General features: G+C 39.9%; 1 protein-coding gene across 1 annotated transcript in view; it reads left to right on the top strand.

The window, feature by feature from the left end:
* Positions 1 to 787: 787 nt before the first annotated feature.
* The window catches only part of MID1 (midline 1), a 388,661-nt gene continuing 365,605 nt past the window's right edge, over positions 788 to 23,843 (top strand). Inside the window, exon 1 of the mRNA XM_074992785.1 lies at positions 788 to 887. The gene's annotated coding sequence lies outside the window, so the exon portion shown is untranslated. The remainder of the gene's footprint in view (positions 888 to 23,843) is intronic.

The raw sequence follows: 23,843 nt of genomic DNA, 5'->3' as shown, positions 1-23,843 counted from the left end.
GTATCTAGTTATTTCTGTAAAACATCCTGCGGTATGATAGAGACTTCACAGATATTTAAAAAAATCCTAGTCCCAAAGAGCCTTAATCCTAAATTACCCAAAATACTAACAGAGGAATTGAAGAAAGGATATAACTAACTTTTTTTTTATTCCAGGATTTTCTGTTCTATTTTATTGCTTTGATACTTTATAGCCCTAGCTTCTTGCACACAAAGTTCAGTTTACTGAAATCTAACATTCTTAGCATTGCTAGTTTTTTACAACTCCGAGATTCTCTGTGTGTTTATACAAATACCTGTATTAGTGTCATATTTTGTGCTTTGTTTCTCTCATCGTTATTAAAGTATCGGACAACGAGGGTGTAGCGACACTGTTGTAAACAACTCTGTTCACTCTAACTTAATACACAATATCTTAGTTTTGATAAAACATATTCGAGTTGATGGTAAGCTATGCTCTAAATTAAATTGGTATCATAGCCCTTTTGGAATTTCTTTATGGCGCTTGCTAGCAAACTACATGCATTTAAACCCTTTGATATTTGTGGAGTTAACTAACTTAAACTTGCTCCCAATTAGATTCTTACACCCAAATACACTGCTTGTTTACCTACATGAGGTAAATATATTACTCTTAAATGAGCGTGGCCGGATTTTAGACTGGCTGAGAGAGACAAATAAGCACACACCCCGGAGAGTGGGAGTGATCAGTAGGCTGGACAGAGCACAGCTTCCTGAATCAAACTGACTGCAGTTAGCTCATCTGGAGAAAAACAGCGAAAGCCAGGCAACAAAGCACCCTACTTGGAGGAGCTATCAACTTAAAAGAAAAACCCAAAACAGAATTTCAGGAAAAGAACAACTGAAAGTATAAAAATGGAGAAGCTGGTAAGTCACTAACGTAGTTACATTTTAGAAGTGACCTTGTTAGAATGAGGAGGAAATCAGAGTGCTACTATTAAGTCCTGTTCTTATATGTAGTTTATTCCTAAAACAGCTTACATATGATGGAAATACTTCTAGACAATTTAGGCCTCTTCTGCAGAGCAACATCTGTGCAGGGTATGTATTTTAGTTTATCAAACTTTCCATGTGCTTCTAATTTAGATACACCTTTCTTTACCAAAGGGATTATCATACTTTCTTATCTCTGATGGAACACAGATGCAAGCTGAAACTATGGAAATGAAGCTAGGAAGTTTTGATTAAATGTCTGAATCCCTGCAAACTGCAGATTGCCAAATACTAATATGGACATGCTTAACATTCTTGTTTTTAAGGTTTAAAATGTGGATTTTTAAAAAAGTGAACTATTTCTTCATTCTGTAGTTTATACTGTACTTCATTGTGAGTGGTGTGACTGGAGCTCAGTCAGTACAGCCGAAATGTCCTTGCTTGCTGAACCTGGAATATGGGGATACCTGCAATAATAACTAAGTTACTGAAAAATAAGCTACAGGTTTGGTCTTTCAAAACTTGCAAACAAAACTTGTTCTTCTAAAACAAAATTGTCGTGGCACAAAACAAAGGTGTGAATTGCTTTGGAAACATTTGAAGATTCTGATAGCTTTTGCAATAGATTCTGAGATGAATCCAGAGAGCAAAGCAGTTTTTTGAAGAATATCTCAGTGAGAATGCAATTAAAATTGGAAATCTGAAACAATCTGTTTCATTAGCCTTCTAATTGCATAGTGTCATATAGCACTTCCAGGACAGTAAATGTTAAAAGGCAGGTAATTGCAAAACTTCATTCCAGTTCTCTTACATTGATGATACAAACATTAGGGAAAGAGTGGTGTAACTTATCTCTCTGAAAAGTAACTTCCACAGCAAAAAACTGCGGAAACCTTTTTGCAGTCAGGTGCAGACTTTGTTTTTAGAATGATTCAACTTTTCTAATTTTGGTGGTTCACTGTCAATTGATTATATCTCATTGTTTTAACTGATCATCTGAGTTAAGAATTTAGTTTGTATGTCTGTAACTTTCCTGAGGGCCAAAATGGAAAAAAAAAATGCTTTCTTAAAAACGTAGGAGATTTTTAAGAAGTTCATTTTACTGGAAACAAAACAAAGTTAACTTTCAAATGCAGTAAGATTTATTAATGCACTACTAAGAATAAGTAATTAATTTGCAAACTCCTGTTATATATTTCCTGGCTAAAGCACTCATTCATGATAAGGAATTGGCAACATTAAAATTCACTTATGCTACTTTAGTTTCTCATTCATAAATATACAGGATATTTCCAAACTCTGGACCTTCAAAGTGAATGCCTTAACAAGAGTTACATATATGAAACAGCAATGCTGTATCTTCAGTACAGAATTTTTACAGAATCATCTGCATTACAAAGAAAGTAATAGTGTACAAGGAAAGATAAAATGTTCTTAGATCTGAGCTCACATATGACTGTATCAGGTCATCGTCCTGAAATATCATCAGTCTTGGTGGAACTAGGGACGGTAGAAAATTTGGCAACAGAGGACCCAGAGGTAAAACCTGCCACGACTGACTTCACCTTCTACATCTCTGCTGATTACTGTTTACGGTACCTCAAGCAACTTTACAGTATTGTGCTGCAGATAGCGATAAGAGATTATAATCATGAGTATTTGGAAATAAAATACAAGCTTTAAGAACAGGAAGAAGGTGCCAAGAGAAACATGCTGCTTATCTCCTGTGTTTTATTCTGTCTAGATACGTATATGATACTAATCAGAATACCTTGTAATCATTAATGGAAGTTAGCTTTACAACACCCTGGCTACGTCTACACGTGAAGCCTACATCGAAGTAGCCTATTTCGATGTGGCGACATCGAAATAGGCTATTTCGATGAATAACGTCTACACGTCCTCCAGGGCTGGCAACGTCGATGTTCAACATCGACGTTGCGCAGCACCACATCGAAATAGGCGCAGCGAGGGAACGTCTACACGCCACAGTAGCACACATCGAAATAAGGGTGCCAGGCACAGCTGCAGACAGGGTCACACGGCGGACTCAACAGCCAGCTGCTCCCTTAAAGGGCCCCTCCCAGACACACTTGCACTAAACAGCACAAGATACACAGAGCCGACAACGAGTTGCAGACCCTGTGCATGCAGCATGAATCCCCCGCTGCAGCAGCAGCAGCCAGAAGCCCTGGGCTAAGGGCTGCTGCACACGGTGACCATAGAGCCCCGCACGGGCTGGAGAGACAGCGTCTCTCAACCCCCCAGCTGATGGCTGCCATGGAGGACCCCACAATTTCGACGTTGCGGGACGCGGATCGTCTACACGGTCCCTACTTCGACGTTGAACGTCGAAGTAGGGCGCTATTCCGATCCCCTCATGAGGTTAGCGACTTCGACGTCTCGCCGCCTAACGTCGAAGTTAACTTCGAAATAGCGCCCGACGCGTGTAGCCACGACGGGCGCTATTTCGAAGTTAGTGCCGCTACTTCGAAGTAGCATGCAGTGTAGACACAGCTCCTGTGAGGCAGGGTTGAGTTATTGCCATTTTACAGGTTGGAACTGAGACACAGGGTGTTACTGGTTTATTTATTTATATTATCATAGCACCTAGAAGCTGTGGACTAGGACACCATTGTGCTAGGTACTAATAAACAGAAATCAAGAAGACCCTAGATTAAGTGATTTGCCTAAAGTTACAAGGAATGTCTAAGGATACGATGAGATATTAATCCAAGTCTCTTGCATCCTAATCTCAAGCCCTATCTGCTAGACCAGAGTTTCTCATTTGGAGGGCAGGAGGAGCACCTGTCTAACTTTTTAGAGGGGCAAAGCACACTTAAATTAGAAAGAGTAGTGTTACAACCTGCGGCACAGCATCACACCACCAAACAAGTTTGGCCAGAACAGCCTTCTGTCACAGAGGGTAGCTGGCCTAAATTTTAGTAAATGATATAAGGGTTCCAAATTCAAAAAAGAAACCTCTCTCTCCTCCTCCTAAAATGGTGGGGTGGGGAGTGATTCAAAAAAGGATGAGAACTCCTGCACGAAATCACCCTTCACTTCCCTCTTAATCTACTCTATGCCTGAGTTTCTTTTCTGTAAAATGGGCATGTTTGTTCATACACTGACACTCTCTCAGTAACAATGTGCAAATGAAGTAATCTTGAAAACTGTGAACACTGCGCTGTGTAAAGTGGTTAAATAATGTTCTTGTGCCAATGGGCTTATGTGCAAGGAAGTCTATTTGTATATTTGGCTAAAACTGATTCTAGCAAGTTTTTGGTCTATGATCCACAAAATAGGGAGGGATGGGGGCGGGATCGTTCAACAAACTCACCATGTTTGTGGGATTTGGGTCATGACAGTGTTTCTGCCATTTTATGGGTGGAGCAGCTAGAAATACTGGCCCAGGGCCTTTGGGAAGATGATATTGTGGGCTGCTTATACTTCATAGCAGTGGTTCTTAATCTTTACTGTAGCCTGCATCCCTTTGGTTCTGAAAATATGTTTGTGCACCCATTATCAAAAATGGAGATAGGGAGTGCCTATACACTTTTAAGTGCATATGAAAATGAGTTTTGCCCAAGTTGTGGAACACTTCCATTTTAATACACCTTGAAACGCCAAGGAAAAGCTTCAACTAGTTGATGGATAAAAAGCTATAATATTGTTTTACAAGTTAATCCGAGGTTAAATAATGTAATTAGCTTGAACAAGGTTTCTCCTTTTCTTCAGAGCCATGAATAATTTTAATCGTTTAACTCCAAAAGAAAACAGCAAAGTACAGTACATTGATGTTCAGTCTAAAGCAGAGTCAGTTTGCAGAAGCACATATTAAAGCTAAGTGGAGGTGGTGTGTCCCAACAGGCTTTCTGTGTGTACGTATGTACTTACAGCACCATCTTTAGCCTTCTAAACAGGAGAGAGGGTTGAAGTGCAACAGAACAACTCTAATTTGACAGTCTGAGTTTCAACACCTGTGACTGAGTTGGAAATTTTTGTTCATGTTTCTCAGCTGTGAAATTATTTCTCCATGACAAAGGCTTTGATTATTTAAGCCAAAACTATTTTGCTCAGTTCTGAGTGAAGCATTACTGGTGCATTAAATTCATGTGGGTTCTTGTCCATTTGTGGGTTTAGCAAATCAAGTGCTCACTTTAGCACTGAGGCTGTTATCATTAAGCTTTTATTTTCAAAGAAAAGATGAATATAAAAAGTAGTATTTCTCTTTAATTCACACACTACAGTATTTAAGGATGTTTTGAAAAGTTTGCAAAGTAAATAAATTAGAGTTGATTACTGACCCTTCAATCAGCATCTTTTTCCTGATTACACAGGTTTTTCTGAGCCACATCTTTGTTTACTTGTTTTTACTTTTTAAATTTTTCACGTAAATGAGAGCTCTTATACATTTGCAAGCAGAGGCTGAGCACCTAACATTTTCATTTTGATATCTTAGTGCTTTTTCTGTAAGAAAACTCCAGGTTTTCAAAATGTAATGAGAGAGTTTGCAATAATAGATGAGCATGCTGTACTAATTGTGTGCTCCCTGTAGAGTTTTGTTAAAGGTTTACCATTCTATTACGCTGTCATTTTCTAGTGTAAGCATTTTATATGGCATGTGTGATTTCATTGCCCTTATGTGACCTTGTTTTCCCTGGAGCACATGCCTAATTGAAAAGAACCACCCCGCAGTTGCAGAGCTGCAAGCAACAGCTTTATGAATATTTTGAAGAGAGACAGGTGTCAAAAAGGGTGGGGTCAAGTGGGACAACATTTATAACAACCTTCCACTTATCCTGCACTGAATCATTGCTAGGATTAGTGATAATAAGTATACAGAGTGCATATTGACTCAGTTGGAGAGGAGACAGCAGCTGTCTCAAGATTAAATTTATAGAATATATTTTCTGAAGGTTTTTTTTTAAACTTTTGCTGCTGTCTTTGCTGCTTTATTCAGGAAATTTAAAATGAAACTCAAAATCTGTATTAGATTTCCTAGAGCAACTGCTATTTTAAAATCATAAATCCCCACTTGGCTTCCTGGAACCTCTGCATACATAAATGTAGTTATGAAGAACATGCTCTACAATGTAAGATTGAAACAGCATGTTCCCTATTGGAAGCCTTGCATAGCTTTTACAGTGCCAGCTGCTGTATGCGGGTGGGTTTTAAGAGCCATGCAAATGAAGGACCGTCTCAAGCTGGAGAATAGCCTTTGTTTTCCTTGATCAAGAGACATGAAATTATCAGATGATAAATCAATGGTCAATTCTGCTTAGAGAAGTTTTAAAAAAATCTTGGTTTAAAATACTCCCGGGAAGTCTGCTCAAATTTCATATTGATTGATTCCAATTTTAACTTGCTTGATCAGGTCAGAAAAAAACAAAACAGTACTTTAATTTTAAAAAGTTAAAAACCAATGGCTCTTGCAGGCACAAAGAGCCCTTATCAGAAAAGGACTGAACACATCATACTGTTAGCCATGCTGTGCTATTTATCTGACTTGGAAAATTCAGAAAATTATTAGACAGAAAATGAAGACTAGGAAGACCTCAGCCATTTGACTCTGGAGAGTAAATTAGTTCAGTACATCTGTCTTGTGTTATCTGTCAAATAGTCTGCTTTATGTAGGCTTGTTTTTTAAAGTTATTTGTTTCTGTATTTATTCCAAGAGATTGTTCAGTGGCCCGTCAGAGTTTTAGTTTTGGAATGCTTGCAGCTTTGGGTTTGATCCTGAAAGGTTCTGAGCACCCCCAGCTCCTGTATCAGTTTTATTGCTGCTGAGGCTTTTGACAGGCTGAATCTGCCTAGTTTATTTTAGAAGAATATTTCCTGTTATGTTTTATTGTTTGCTAAACTAGTCAACACTAAGCCTAATTTTTGGCACTGGGCTCGGGCTCGGTTATTGACAGAATGCAAGCCTGTGTTGTTGATACAAAAATGTCTTGGTAATATGTATTTTCCAAGGTAATTTGGTAATTTTAATTATAAATCAGTGATTCAGCAAAGCATGGAAGGTTATGATTAAGACTGAAAGACAAAAATATGTAAAGTAACTTCTCTGTCAACTATACTGAAATCAATGGGACATAAAGCCCAAGCGTGGATGTAGGCCCTTTAACATTTTGCTAAATTTTGGCAAAATTAAGATCTTTTGGTACTCAGATACTTACGCTTTTTGCACAATATGTCAAGGCTAGGAAAAAAGATTGCTTTTGAAATAATTTTTTCAGGTAGGACAATTTAGTAAAAAATACAGAATTTTCACCTTACAAATTGGAACATTTTCATTGGTTTTAGGTCTTTTGCAATTCTCATTTCTGGACTCACAACCATTGATAGTAATGATGGTAGTCCTTAATATAACAGAATTAGAGAGAAGGCAATATGAAAGAGGGCAGTTTCTCTTATTGGTGTTTGTATAATTTCAGCTTCATTTAAAACCAAATGAGGCTTTCAGGAATATGAGTGAAACAAGGCATGTGTGGATACTGTCATGCAAAGTTCTACTCATTCCTTCATTTTAGAACAGTCTTAATTTTCAATGCTGTGGAAATGTACAACTTTCTTTTTCAAGGGTCTTGGCTTGTTCTACCGATGAGTACGCTCAGTGCTGGTGGGTTTCCTGCAGTTCTGTATGGTAACTGAAATGTAGCACTTTAAAGACTAGCAAAATGATTTATTTGATGATGAACTTTCATGGGAGAGACCCACTTTATCAGATCAATCTCATTTCCAATACAGACTGATATTTACAAGCACAGAGGACCAAAAAAAAAAAAATTCAATAAAAACTGAGTAATCAAATAGGATTGAAGGAGGTAGGTGAGGGGTAGGGGGATGTTAATTGACCTGTCTGAGATAATTATGAGCATCAAAGGAAGGGAAACTGTCCTTGTAATGCGTGAACTAACTGATGTTTCTGTTCATACCATGTGGTAATGTGTTGAATTTGAATATGAACTCCAACTCACCAAATTCAGCACATTAATACGTGGTATGAACAGACAGGACAATTAACATACCCCCTCCCCTCACCCGCCTCCTTCAATCCTATTTAATTTGTCAGCTTTCATTGCAATTTTTTTTTTTTTGGTCCTCTGTACTTATAAATGTCCGTCTGTATTGGAAATGAGATTGATCTGATGAAGTGGGTCTGTCCCACGAAAGCTCATCACTGAATAAATCATTTTGCTAGTCTTTAAAGTGCTATATTTCTGCTGTTTTGTTTTGTTGGAGTACTGACTAACACGACTACCTCTCTGTTAACGTGTGGTGACTGGTAATCTTGGAGACTCCATTTGAAATCCCAAGTCAGGCCACTGAGGGATTTTTTTTTTTTGGACTTGTATTTTATTGCTGTGTAGGAAGCACTTATTATGTTCCTAATATATTAATTCTGTAACATGTTATTATTTTGCAGTATATTTTTTATCATTTTAGTCTGTCTCAAATTCCTTAGTCTCTCAAATTCAACCTCTCTTCTACCTAAAGAGTTTAAGTATTAGCAATTAATTATAAATTCTTACCTTAACCATGGAATTTGCCACAGAGTGGTTTGGGACAGCTTATGGGTTGTTTATTCAAAATTATGCAGCTGCACTTAAAACTCTGGTGGGCAATTCTGTATATGTTGTGTTTTGTCTTTGATAGACTGCCATACCACCTCCATTAGTGCAGTGGTTAGACTGCAAACATCTGTTTGCTTTTATTGCACATGTCTTACGTAAGATGTTCTGTTTCTGCATGATGTAAATCATACATTTCAGTAAATTCCAGTGATTTGTTTATTCAGTAAACCTTAAAATATGCCAGTAAACTGATGACCCCCTAAATAAATAATGATATATATAGACACAAAGAAGGAAAAGTTGATGATGAGTGTCTGTATAATCAACAATATTACATGTCTCTGTTTTTAAAAACAATTAGTAAAGTCGTGTGACTTCCAATAAATAAAATTTACCTATAACTGGCACACATACACACAGTCTGATGACAGTGCTCAAAACTAGGTATAGAAATATGCACCTGACTTAACTATATTTCAGAAAATGACAAAATCTATCCGCCCTCATTCTAGTATCTTGCTATGTTCATTGAACACAGCAGATCAATGAGTATGTAATGTATAGTACATGCATTTCAGGTGCTATAGCTATATACAATATATTTCCTTTTTTCACAGATTGATAAATTAAACAGTAATAAGCCATCAGGACCAAATGGCATTTACCCCCGAGTTCTTAAGGAATTCAAATATAAAATTGGCTGACTAATTGTGGTATGTAATATAGCATTCAAATTGATCTTTATACTAGATGACGGGTGAATATCTAATTGGGTGCTGATTTTTAAAAAAAGTCACTAGAGGCAATTAGGGGCCCATAAGCCTAACTTCAAATTGGTTGAAAGCTATAGTGAAGAACACAGTAATCAGACACATAAATAAGCACAATAGGGTGAGGAAGAGTCAACATGGCTTTTGTAAAGTGAAATCATGCCTCATCAATCTATTAGATTCCTTTGAAGGGTTCAATATGTGTGGAAAAGGGTGATCCAAAGGATACAGCATACTTGGACTTTCAGAGATGTTTTTGACATGGTCTCTCACAAAAGGTTCTTGAGTCAAGTGGGCAGTCCTGAGCTAAGGGGAAAGGTTCTCTTGTGGAGCAGTAACTGGTTATAATATAGGGGGCAAAAGATAGTAATAAATTATCAGTTTTCAGAGTGGATAAAGGTAAATAGAGGGGTCCCTTGAAGATCTATGGTTGAATCAACGTTGGTCAACATATTCATAAATGATCTGGAAAAAAGGAGTGAACAGTAAAGTGGCACAATTAGTCAAGATAGTTAAATTCAAAACTGACTGCAAAGATTTATGAAACTGGGTGACTGGGCAAAAAAATACCATATGGATAAATGCAAAGAAATGCACAATGATGTACAAAAGTGATAGGGTCTAAATTAGCTATTGTTATTCAAGAAAGAGATTGTGAAGTAATCATGGATAGTTTTCTGAAAACATCTGCTCAATAAGCAGCAGCAGTAGTAAAAAAAGATAACAGAATTTTAGGAACCATTAGGAAAGTAATATATCATAATGCACGATATAAATCCATTGTATGGTAACACCTTGAATATTGCATACAGTTCTGGTCGCCTTCTATCAAAAGAGATAGATTTGATTTGGAAAAAGTACAGAGAAAGGCAACAAAAATGATTAAAGGATATGGAATAGCTTCCATATGAGGAGAGAGATTAAAAAGACTGGGACTGTTCAACTTGGAACATTGACAATCTGGAGATGGGAATATGATAGAAATCTGTAAAGTCATGGATGTGGAAAATGAATAAGGAAGTATTTACTCCTTCGTGTAGCACAGGAACCTGGGATTAACCAAGGAAGTTAATAGGCAGCAGGTTTGCAACAAGCATAAGGGAACACTGCTTCACAGAATGTGCAGTCAACCTGTGGAACTCTTTGCTAGGGGATGTGGACTGTGAAGTCCAAACGTATAACTAGATTTGAAAAGCACTAGATAAAATCATGGCGGAAAGGTCTATCCATGGATATTAGCCAAGATGGTGAAGGATGAAACCACATGCTTTGCATATCCCTAAACTTCTGACTGCCAGAAGTAGGGACTGGATGACTGGGGATGGATCACTTGATAAATTACCTTGTTCTGTTCACTCCCTCTGAAGTATCTCCTAGGAGACAGGATATCGATCTAGATGGACCACTGGTCTTGACCAAGTATGGCTGTTCTTATGGAACATTATTCAGATTCAAAATCAAATTTCTCAATTGATATCTGTAACTTTGGTTCTTTGAACAATATTTTATGGCTACATCAAAGCTCTTGAAGCTTAGTTCTAGTATAACTCACTCAAGATTGCTAAATTGCACAACTGAACTGTTTAAATTACTGAAAATACAACCCTTTGTAGTAGATTAAGTTTATTATGCTTGTGATGTAATTTTAAACGGGTCCCAGTATGTTAGCTTCACATGCCTTGCAGGTTTAGTTCTTTATCTTCCTATCTGTGTAACTCAAGCATAATTAAATTAGAATGCATTGAGAATGAAAGAAACAAAGCCTAATTAGACAAGGAGAACTTGAAAGCGGACAAGTCAGTTGAATCATCAACAGCATAACCTTTTGTTTGTGTACCAAGAGTTTGAAAGTATTCAGATTTCTGGTAAGAGAGGCTGCAGAATTTCAGGATGGCAAAAGGAACTGAAGGTACTGCTGTGACTCTAAAATAATGAAACAGGTGATTTTTTGTCCGTAACTGGTTTTAGGGAGTTCATGAGTTGATCTTTCCTAGGACTTGGATTGGAACTGTAGGTCTGATATCAGTGATGCCACGCTGACTATGGTGTCTACTAAACCCTCTTTAGTTATTCCAAGGTAACTTGAACTTCAGCTGTTTATTTTTACTTTAAACTACAGCTGCCAATATCAAATTTAACATGCAGGATTCCTTCCAGCTTGCCTGGCTTTTACTAACAAGAGATGCATAGGTACCATGCAAAAGTCCTATACCTAGTGTAACTATTACAGATAAGTGAGAACATTCACGCATTTATTGACATGAACACTCACCATATATAATTTAGTCCCTAATACATATTTTGTCCCTGTGAAAATGCTAGTTATGGATTGTGGCATAGATAAAGAACGTAACAGTGCAGTATCTGTAAATGTAAGGCAAGCCTGAGAGTAACTTCACTGAAAATGGGTAAGAAACATGCAGTACTTTGTGTCATTCAGGAGAGAGATATGCTGTCCCCTATGGATTTTTAACTTTCTTGTCTAGCACTTGAGGGCAAGAGTTGTATGTCAAGGTCCTTCTAAGAGTACACTGAACAGAACTGGTTGTTAGTGAGAATGTAGGCTTGATTTGGCATGATCAGTGAATGAGCACTCAACATAATCACCCTGGTTATGGCTCAGTGTTGAGTCGTTGGCTGGTGTGGATCAGTGGTGCACTCCATACTGCAGTATCCATTAGGTGTGCTCTGGGAATGACAAGCATATCTCTTGATCAGTTACGTTCCAAATTAGAGTCAATGATTTCAGAAGTAGCGCATGATAAATGTGAAAATGGAAGCCCAATTGATTTCTTTTGCCTGATACTTTCCATAAAGTCAGCTCCATGAATCAGTATTTTTGAGGTCAATAATTTCAGTGAGATTGGAGAAGCTTTTCCTAAACAATTATGGTCTTTATTTCAAGTGTGATCATGAGCAATAAAATTGCAAATCTATGGCTGCATCTACACTATGAGATAAATTCAAATTCATGAATATCGATTTTGTAATTCTGAAATGTATAAGTTTGAATTTGACCATCTTCACTTCCCACGTGTTCCTCACAAAGTCGACTCATTGCTGCCACACTCAAATTGGCTAACATGGAATGTTGCAGTAGTGCATAGTGGGAACTTATCCCACAGTTTCCTCCTCCCCGAAGCATTCTGGGTGTGCTAGCTGATCTTTGACATCATCTTCCCACATTGTGTTTTCCTCATTCACCTCCTGATCCCTGAAAATATGCCAATTCTTGGAAATAATGCAGGGACCCTCAAAGTTAAAAGAAAGAGGATAGAAAAGTGTAGGAAAAAAGAATTTTTGGTTTTCCCCCACATTACATTGCCAGCACTGGTGCAGTGACTGTATTTGAAACTGGCCATTCACTGAGTGTCCCACTTACATCTACCAGCATTGCATGTGATCTCTGAAAATAATACGGGGTCCGGACTGTATTTTAAAGTGAGAAGAACGAGGATAGAAAAGTGTATAAAAAAGAATTTTTGGTCTCCCTGTTCACTATATTGGTACTGGGGACAGTCTTTGGCTGTCTGGTGCATTATAAGGCTTCTGGGCAATGACTGTGTTCTCAACAGGCCATCCATTGTGTGTCCCACCACCCATCATCTCATGTGATCCCTGAAAATAATGCAGGGACTCAGACTGTATTGTAAAGTTAGAAGAAAGAGAATAGAAAAGTGTGGGAAAAAAGAATTTTTGACTTTCCCCTTCACTACACGGATAATGCCAACACGACTGATGTCAGTGTAACATCTTACATTGAACTTATAATGCAAACAGGAATCTCAGCTAGACCCCGCCCCCATGTTTCTGAGTGGCTCAAGGCATTAAAACAGATAGCAGATATTAGCAAAAGGATTTTATAACCGAAACGTCAAACCTTCAGGTGTCTGCAATGGACAGCAAACTCCCCAAAATATATTTGGTAGGCGTGGGTGGGTGCTGCGGTCTGCGACTGCTGAAGTAGCTGAAGTATTCCCCCAGTGTATCTTAGCTGATGGGGGAGACTTCTTCATGGCGACAGCAATCCCCTTAGCCACGAGGGGAGACTTCCCCCCAGTGGCCGCAAGCCCCGATGTGTCTGATGAGGAAGAGCTGCCTGCGGCAGCAGCAAGCCCTTGTGTATCTTAGCCGCCAGAGGACACTTCCCCACAGTGGCAGCAATCCCCTTATGCACTAGGGGAGACCCCACCCCCAGTGGCAGCAAGCCTCCCATAGCTGACAGGGAAGACTTGCCCGTGATGGCAGCAAGCCCCCATGTATCTTAGCCACCAGAGGAGATTCCCCATGGCAGCAGCAAAACCTCCAGTATCCTGGCTGCTGGGGGAGACTTCCCCATGGCATCAGCAAGCCCTCAAATATCTTTCCCACCCTTGCACACATTTAGGGTTCCAGTCTATCATGGTGCTGCCTGGCAGCATGCTCAGCACCGAACAGTAGGCACATCCTTTTATTGGGTTGGGGGCTGCCCATGTGATGTGGCAGAGCATGGGAGAGAACCAGATTGTGTGGGGCCTGTTGGGGAGGAAAGGGTTCACAAACAAATGTAAACTGCTGAGAAGCTTCTCAGTGTGTTATGCAAGCATGACCTCCACAACAGCCTTGTTGCCACGTGGTGCCTGCCAGTGCAGAAAAAAATAAAAAGTGCAGAGACAGAGCCACAAACTCCCTGCAGGGGCTATTTGTAATGGGTAGATGTGCTCACAGTGCTAGTAGCAAAAAAAGACATTTCTAGGGCTCTCATACAAACATGAGCCCACAGCCAAAGGCTCACTGCTCTCACTTGGAAATTCACGGTCTTCCTGTTACTGGAGAGCACTGGCCAGAGCAGAGCAGTGAGGAGCATTGTGTGTTATATATGGGACACCAGTGGAGGCTAATAAATTTGATTTTAAGCATGGCACTTCCACACTGGCCTTTAATCAGACTTCTGAATTCGAGCTTGATGCTGTACCCATAAGGTAAACTGCAATTTTGTGATCTCGAGGTTAGTGCACCCTAAGTTGAGCTAACAGTGAAAACAATCAGGTGGTAATATTGAGCTGTCTTAAATTTGTAGTGTAGTGTAGTGTAGACACAGCCTATGTATGTCTACATTTTCTCTTCTCTTCTCTAGGCCAATATATAGTCTTCACGCTAACAGATCTCTGTCCCATACTTAGATATTTGTGTAGTAACATCAGACTACAAACTTATCTGTCAAAGCAGCGTCATCTTCATCAGTATTGGATCATCTATAGCTTACTTTTTTTCGTTGTTTGTAGGTGTGAATAATTACTGTAGCATACTTCTTTTTAGTGAATTTTGTACTTATGAAAGTATGGCCCTGGAGTCTCCCGGCCCTGGAGTCTCCCAGCCCTAGAGTCTGAAGTCGTTTATGTATCCACAGAAAAGATACAAGCACTTGTCCAAGTTGAAGGTGCTCACAGCTTACCTTCCCTCCGACTTATGTGACACAATTACATCATTGCTGAGGAGGGAAAGATAACTCATTCCTAATACTCATTAGCTGCGTCTACACTAGCAAGTTTTTTTTTGGAAAGTCAGGGCCTTTTTTGAAAGGACATGCAGTGCATCAACACACAAAATGCGCTCTTTTGATCTGAAATTGAAAGCATGTGACTCTTCTTCTGGAGGCCCTCTTTCACTCCAGGATTAGGAAGAGCTCCTCCCTCTGAAAGTTTCTTTTGAAAAAAAAAAAAACCACATGCATAGATGCCACAGGGGCTGTTTTTTTCAAAAAGACCATCCTTGTGGTGCTGGATTTTTCTATCCCTGACCCGTTCTTTCAAAAAAGCGGGGGACTTAATCATTCAATCAGTTTTGTGTGGGTCTGTGTGTGTGGACACGCTCTTTTGAGATAAGATCGTCTGGAAGAGATCTTCTGGAAGAACATCTTTTGAAAGACTGTAGTGTAGCTGTATGTGGCCATTCAGTCTTTGGTCTAATTGCTGGAAATGCAAACACTAATTCCATGTCTTGTATGATGAGTTTCCAGAAGGAACTGGATTCAAAACACCAACTCATTATAGAGTTACCATTAAATGCTGTTAAGCAATTAAAATGTAATTGCTTTCTTTGTCACAGTGATCTCTGACATAATGCAGTTCTTTTCTATCATGAATGTGGGGAAATGATGCTGTGTTTGGTAAGAAATGTAACAGCTGGCAAATGTTCACTTCTGAATGCAACCATTGCCTTTTAGTTATGATTGTTTTGGTCACAGCAGATTACATTTTATCTTCAGTGTACATGGCACTAGTTTACTAATTTTTGAGGCTTGATTGAAGTTCTGCATGTAAAAATAATGTAAACATATAATTTAACCATGTTATTAAACATTCAGTAATTACATGCAACTGTGCTTCCACATGTCTGCTCAAAAGCCAGCTTTTAGCATTTTGCCTTTAGACAAATTCTTTCTAAAGTTCTTGGACAAATTAAAACCCAAGCTAAAAATTGTTCGAAAGATTGTTTTTTGGAAGGCACATTTTAGTAATTCTCCTAGATACGAACGAAATTAGTAGTCTTTAGCATATTTGTACAAAAGATAGATCTCACACTAAAAACCTATTAAACCATATAACAAACCCTATTGTCTGGAAATAGTCACAGCTGACATCAATATTCAACAAAAAGGGTGACCTCAGCCATCTCCAGAAACCATAGACTCTTATGCTGAATTCATTAAATCACCTTTATTCCCAACTGGAGTAAATCATGGTATATGCCAAGTCAGGTCCCAATTCCTGTTCCCATTTAAGTTAATAAGAATTAATTGTCTCATTGGTTTAAAGAGGAGCATCAAGTCCTTAAAATGAATCTAGCATGGATTTAAATACATTTTCAGAAAATCTAAGAATAGACATGTAGTGGTTGCACAACTGACATTAACAAAAACTTCTGTTTAAATCTGTAGTCTAAATATCTGGAGCTGGACATGTAAATGGACAAAGGACTTGATTAAAAGTGTAAGAAAAAGGGAGTAATTTTTTAAAAGTAACTAAGTGACTTAAGAGATGAGTTCCACTGAAGGACAGTGAGAGTTAGGGTCTTCAGGCTGTTAGATACTTTTGCAATTTTACCCTGTGTCCTGCGGAAATACCCCATAGGGTTAGTTTGAGATGAAACAATAGGACATCTCCCAGATTCAGTTAATTTGAATAGCTTATGGGATCCATAGGCTGGTTCCACTGGCAGCAGCCTGGTGACTTGTCTCTCACATCAACAGAGGTTGGTCCAATAACAGCTCTCTCTCCCACCTTGTCTCACTAATGTCCTGGGACTGACACAGAAACAAATACAGTACATGCAGCCTGGTCAGTATTCACTGCGGCCATGTCTACACTAGCAAGTCTGAAAGATCAAGCAGAACATCCACACACAAAATGCACTCTTTCTAATTTCTTTCAAAAGAATATGGGACTTCTTCTGGAGGCTGTCTCCTAACTGAAGAAGGGCACCTTTTTCTGAAAGACATTTTTTGGAAAAAAGTGTGTGTAGACACTTCAGGGGCGCTTTTTATGAAAGAGTGGTCCCCACGGTGCTGGATTTTTTGATCCCTGGCCCATTCTTTCAAGAGAGTGAGGGCTGTGTGGACACTCTCTTTTGAAAGAGAGTGCATTATTTCAAATTTTGTAAATCTCATTGAAGGAGGAATAACAGCTATTTTGAAGTAGGCACAGTTAAGACATGGAACAGGGCTGTTTCGAAATAAGCCATAATGGCACCCAAAGGTACTATTTTGAAATAGTTAGTATGAATCGCTGCATGCTATTTAGAAATTGCTGGCTGCTATTTTGAAATGCATTCTTGTGTATAGTTGTATTATTTCAAAATAAGATATTTTGGCATATCTATTCCAGAATGGATTATTTCAAAATAACGCTGCTATGTGGATGTAGCCATAAAGTGTTCCTGAAATTGGTACAGATGAGTGCATTTAAAGGATTAAATGGAAGCTCCATAATTGCCACATGTGAGAGATTCTATTAATAAATAATTTTAAAGGGTTAATAAATGATAGTTAGAGGATGCATGCAATTTTCAAAACATCCCAGTGCTGTTTTCAAAAGTGCTTAAGTCCAGTGAGATTTAAGGAAAAAGATATGAAAGGGAAATAAGGTACGGAAATTACTAAAAGAGATGATCTAGTAGACAAGAACGAAGATTTAAAGGACCAGTTCTGCAAACACTTACACAAGGTGGTGTAGTTAAGCATTTGTGTATGTGGTCACACAGTTAAGCAATTGTGCAAGCATTTTCAGGTTTGGGGTCTTAGATATGATTCAGGGTGCAATAGGAAGCCAGTAAAGCTGAACAGACTCCAGTTCGAGGGCCTGCAACTGCAATAGTGAGAAGAGACATTTTTTTTCAAATTCAGTTACAGTATCAATACTCCAAGAGCTGCAATGCACGTGAATATGGGACAGTCCTTAACAAATAATGTCAAACATTACTTTTTGTCACCACTGTTTTAACACCAGTGCATGCAGAATGATTTGTACCTGTTAGAAAGTTGTTACCCCCGTCGCCAGGCTTTGCCTGCTGCAGCCCCCAAATCTGCCCTCCTGTCCCCAGGCATAACCCCCATCACTCCTAAACCAGTCCCACCCCCAGGGTTAACCCCATCAACCCCAAACCCAACCCCCCAATCCCCAGGATTTACCTGCCTGAGATGACCACCCCTCCCGCTGCTCCCCACTGCTGCCTGGATGTTAAAGGCAGTTCAAAGGGAAGTGACTGATTTCAGCTGGGAGAAGTTGAAAGCCCAGGGTGAAGGGCAGACACCCTGCAGCGCCCCAAGGCAGAAGGGAGTCACTGTGCTGGGTGCGCACCCTTGGCTTGACGTAACTGTGGCAAGCTGCACAGTCTGTTCCCACTTGTGCTGGTTAGAGCGTGGCGGGAGGTTCAAGCAGCCCTTTGTATTGGACAGTAGCTCCACTGTGACTGGGAGACAGAGCCCTCTCACCCTCCCTCTGCTGGCAGGCAGCTGCCTGGCCTCCTCCTCCTCTTCCCCAGCCTGGCTCCAGCAGGGGAGGCTCGGCCACCCCTCCCTGCAGCTCTCCTTCCCCAGTGTACAGCACGTGGGCAGCTGCCGGCTTCCTCCTCTGGGGCTCCCTTCCACCACTGCCACCACATGCAGCTCTGGAGGCTGCTGCCACTGAAAAAAAAACTAAATTCCATTTGAATGATGGGCTTTGTTTGAGGGGCAGCAGCCTCTGGAGCTGCATGAGAAGTCAGCAGCAGCGCTTGGAGCTGCAAGTGGCTCCTCAAAGAGTGGCATGTGGCTCCAGAGCTACAGGTTGCCAACCCCTGTCCTAGCTAGATATTTTTTTTTTTTGCATCTGAATTTTGAACTGATGGCCAGGAGCCCTTACCTAATAAATGGAAAATATTAGTCATGTCATCGACCAAGAGGAGAAGTGTGTCAAGTCTCACTGTGAGGGTGCAGAAAGTGTGGAGTCTGAATACCTTACAGATACCACACTTTCACTTTCTTCATATGGGTTTTGTGTGATGGAGCTTAAAATGTTTAGATTGTGTTAAAACTCCACTTCCCTTCCTTTGCTCATCACAGTTTAACTAATATTTTCATGCAAGATTTGAAATGGAATGTTGTAAGGTTACATCCTTTTAGTCTGTAAAACTCTGGATTTTGTCCAGCAGACCATTTTTTACATGGCCTGGATACTTTTTGGACAAATAGGATCTGTACTCAGGTGCAAGATTTTAAACAACTGATGCATTCTTTAAAATAACTACCAGTTGGCCAGCTGCCTTTTATACGAGTAGATGAGTCCCCCACAGTCCCAGTAAAGTTTAGGAATATAATTGTGGCAAAAAGGCTTTTAAGTGCCCTTAAATTAGTGAATTTTAAAGTAGCATTTTGTTTTCTGACAGATTATAATTCCTTTCTAATTAAAGAGCCATCCTCACAAGTTGGTTCAGGTGCAGTTAAAATTTCTGTAAGAAAGTACATGCACTCTGTGAATAAAGTGTTAATTTTTAAATACAATTATATCATAACACTTTCCCATGGTGATACAACTAGTGATTGAAGCCCATTACACCTTTTGCATGATGAAATTGCATAACTTGGATTTATAATTTTGAACTGATGGCAGGGAGCCCTTACCTGTGTAACTCAAATTTTTGTGCAAGTTGAGGGCTGGCTCCCCTGGGCTTGCAGGAACCAGGAAACTTTCCTGCCTCCTGGAGTGGCAGGGAGCCAGGAACCAGGGGGCAACCTGATTCCCATTTCCCTGCCACTTGCCACTTGCAGGACCCAGGAAACTGACCAGTTTCCCGGGTCCTGCAAGTGGTGGGGAGCTGGGAATCAGGCAGCAGCCTGGCTTCTGGTTCCCCTCCACTTCCAGAGAGGGGAAACTAAGCAGGGCAGCAGCCTTGGTCAGTTTCCTGACTTCAGCCAGTGGAGGGGAGTCAGGAACCAGGGGCAGCCTGGATCCTGGCTCCCCTCTGCTCCTTGGAGCCAGGAAACTAACCAGAGCTGCTGCCTTGCTGTTTCCCAGCTCTGCAAGTGGAGGGGAGCTGGGAGGCAGGCTGCCTGGTTCCCAGCTCCCCACCACTCCAGAGACTGGGAAACTGATACACTCAGGGGCAGCAGACTGACTCAGGGCTGCTACCCCTGAGAGCAGCAGTTTCCTGTTGGGGCAGCAGCCATGAATCAGGCTGCCATCCCAGACAGGAGCGGGAAAAACTGCTCCTGACAGGGACGGCAGCCTGACTTGTTGCTACCGCTCCTGACAGAGAACAGTTTCCCGTTCATGGCAGGGGTGGCAGTTGTGTTAACCTGAGGCATGCACAATCAAGTTGCATGTGCCGTATTGAGGTTTACTGTATTCTTCTTCCTCCCTTATCTGTAAATCTTTCCATCACTATCCCCACCTTCCAGCTCAGTATTTCTTTATTTTTCATTCTTTTCCATTTCCTGCACCTCACAAAAATTATTTTACATGCCAACCCCTATCAAGCATCTGTTACTCACACTAGCAATGGTGGTGGCAGCAGAAAGTGAAATGTCCAGTAAGCATGGGGTGGGCAACTTGCCTGGTGATCTTTAGCTGTGGAATGGTTGGTCAGGTGAGGAGTAGATCCTTTATGGTGGCAGATGAGATTTAACCAGAACAAAGTGCAGAGTCCTGCACTTCGGACATAAGGATCCTCAAAACTGCTACAAGCTGGGGACCGACTGCCTAAGCAGCAGTTCTGAAGAAAATGACGTGGCCATTACAGTGGATGAGAAGCTGGACATGAGTCAACAATATGCTCTCGTAGCCAAGAAGGCTAACAGCATATTGGGCTGCTGCATTAGTAGGATCATTGCCAGCAGAACTAGGGAAGTGATTATTTCCCTATGTTTGACACTTGTGAGATCATGTTTGGAATAGTGTGCCCAACTCTGGGTGCCTGCCCCCCCCAGTACAAAAACCATGTGGGCACACTGGAGAGACAGAGGACAACAAAAATGATGAGGAGGGTTGAGCACATGACTTATGAGGGGAGGCTGAGAGATGTAGTCTACAGAAGAAAAGAGTCGGGGGGCGTATGATAGCAGTCTTCAATTACCTGACGTGGGATTACAAAGAGGAGGGAGAGAGGGTGTTTTCAGTGATGACAAATGACAGAACAAGGAGGAATGGTCTCAAGTTGCAGTGGGGGAGGTCTAGTTGGATATTAGGGAAAACTGTTTCACCAGGATGTTGGTGAAGTGCTGGAATGGTTACTTAGAGAGGTGGTAGAACCCCCATCCCTAGAGGATTTTAAATCCCAGCCAAGCCCTGACTTGGATGATTTAATTAGGCTTGGTTCTGCTTCGACTAGTGGGTTGGACCTGATAATCTCCTGAGGTCTCTTGCAACCCCTGCGATTCCATGATTCTGTGATGGGGAATAGGTCTCCTTTTGGAAGGGGAAAGTGTGAATTCTCCTCAGCTGATGTGGAGAGTATTTATGGAGGAGCAGGTCTCTATTAGCTAGTGTGAAGGAATTTCCTCCTGGTAGATGGGTGGAGAAACACCGCTCAAGTCTTCACACTCAGGACAGGGAACAGAGAGGAATAAAGAGCACCAGCTATGGGATTCCTACTTAGTTCAGTAGCAAGTTGCCCTGTCTTCTTTCTTCCATCTTCTGTGCTGTTTCAGCAGCTGTGCAGACAGGGAGGTTAAATGGTTTGTCCTCTTTGTATACCTGAAGGGACTGATGGGGGATACAAAGGAGTTCCCCTTGCAGTAGCAGTCATGATTGCAATCAGAGTCTGGCAACTCAGACACAGCTGAAACTTTTAACTAGGGTTGACTTTAGCATTTTTGGCATTTTGTTAGTTCCCTGCCATATGCAAGCAATTTCTTACCACCATCATCATACCACACTACACTGGGTTGACCAAAGCTCTAGCAGAGTGATTGGGCTACAGCACAAACACAGCTGAAGGGTTTTACATAAAAATTATGCATGGGAGAGATTCTTTATGTCATCTCCAGCGTGTAGCTGTGGAAGTGGAACCCAATTTTATATTCCTTAATAATTGTAGCATTTGCTTTTCATTGATGCACATTTTTCTGATTATCTTTACCGGGAAAGGGATTTAACCTCTCCTTTAAAGGGACCAAAGGCTGATTCTGTTAAGAAAGGACTCGCATGAGCACTCCCCAGCTAAACAAGGGACTGACTTCAATTTATTTGAGTTTTATTTCCAAAATTTCTTTCTCTTTTGTTGGACCCTTTTTGCAACCACATTCCTGGAATGTGATCAGTGCTGAAGTCCTTGTGTAACAGCCTTTAAAGAGCAAACCTAGATAAGTAGTTGGACTAGGATAAGCATCTCTGAGTAGGGCAGGCATGTTTAGATTTAGCTGTTTGCACTGGGATTATGGCAAAGACAATGAGGGGAGGAAAGTTTGAAAGCATTTTCTTCAGGGTTGTATTATAGATTGTTTGTTGACTTGAGAGCATTCTTCAGAACCTTGTCAAAGACAAGCATTTCTTTTCAAGCTTGGAAAGCAAACCTTGTGAATTTTTCATGGTTCTTTCTTCAGTGGCTTCTTTGATAAAACACTTGTGGAGGATAGAAATATGTTTTAAAATTATTTTTATGGAAGAATTGTATAGAAATTGAATCAGGGCCAAATGGCCTCGGTTGAATGTTTCCAATTGCAGTAAATGGAAGTTTTGCATCTGTATGTTGGAAAAAAAATAAGAAAAGACAGAATGGCTTCTGATGAATGAGAAAACAAATGTAATTTGGTTCTTCCCCCACATATATCAGTAAAGATATATACCTTGCTTTACTTTTGCATTGAGTAGGGAGGGGACACCATCAAATTGAATCAATGGGGAGTCCTTTACTAAGGTACAATGAATTTAGCTGCTAACTTTGTGTTAAAGAAAGGTGGTGAAAATACAATTTTAAAACACAAATATTGGGAAAATGACAAATACAAGCTATTCAATAATTATAGAAAAATTACTAAATCAGATCTGCATTTTAATAAAAAATCTTTCTGTGACTATTTTATTAGCCAGGCTGTGAAAGCTCCTGCTACAGAGCATACAAATGATGGAAAAACTTGATTTCTTTCCACGTTTCGGTAGCAAAGGTCTAACTTGGATCAGATAAAATGACAGTGTCCAGAAAAGTAAGTGTATTAAATTACTGCATTAATAAAAAGAAAACTGTTGTACAGTAGTTATTCTCTGCCATTGGATTTCACAGGTGCTTAAGCCACTGTCGGATAGAATAACTGTATTGTAAATATAGCCATTATATTTTGCAATTAGTTGCATTTTATATGGTGAATTGCGATAAATCAAGGAATGAAATTTGTCAGGAATCAGTTCTCTAATGGCAAAAAGAAAAAAAATCTCACAGCTGAAATCATTTTTTAAGAAGGTTTTCAGTCAAGTCACATGTGAAATATTAAAGCCTAGTTGATACATTGAAGCTTTTTGATTTTTATTTGCATTGATTAGAATAGATTTATTAGGTAACCAGATATTTTGGCAACACCTGTACCTTTATTGTGCATTTTCCACAAATGCACAGCTCACTGTGAAGTGTGGCACTATGTCATAATAACTTGCAGGATTCTGATATCTTCTTCCCTGATGAGGTGAGTTTTTATAGTTGAGAGCAATCAGAAAAAATATTTGGCAGTTATTCTTTAGCTCTATTGCTCTCCATTGGTATCAGGAGGTTTTTCTTATCAAGTTAACTGTGTTTTTCTTGGATATAGTTATGATTGCATAGCCTATGTGGTGTTAAAAATTCCATAATTCAGGAATTATGCTAATACTGCATGATCTAATTTTATTTAGGATATTAAATATTATATAGGAAAGCACAGGCACCCTGGATTTTTTTCTCTTCCATTACATTAAAAGCACATCAACTGAAATATTGTGTTAGTTTAAAAATAGAAAAAGTAAATAGTTATGAAGTGGTGGACTTTAAAGGCCTGATTCAACTTTGATTAACTTCAGGGGGAAGTTAATCAGTCCCTAAAATGCAAACACAACTGAAAG

This window comes from Carettochelys insculpta, chromosome 1 (genome assembly GCF_033958435.1).
Source record: "Carettochelys insculpta isolate YL-2023 chromosome 1, ASM3395843v1, whole genome shotgun sequence".
Lineage (NCBI taxonomy): Eukaryota > Metazoa > Chordata > Testudines > Carettochelyidae > Carettochelys > Carettochelys insculpta.
The sequence above is the reverse complement of the archived record's forward strand: the minus strand, read 5'-3'. Positions and strand labels throughout refer to the sequence as shown.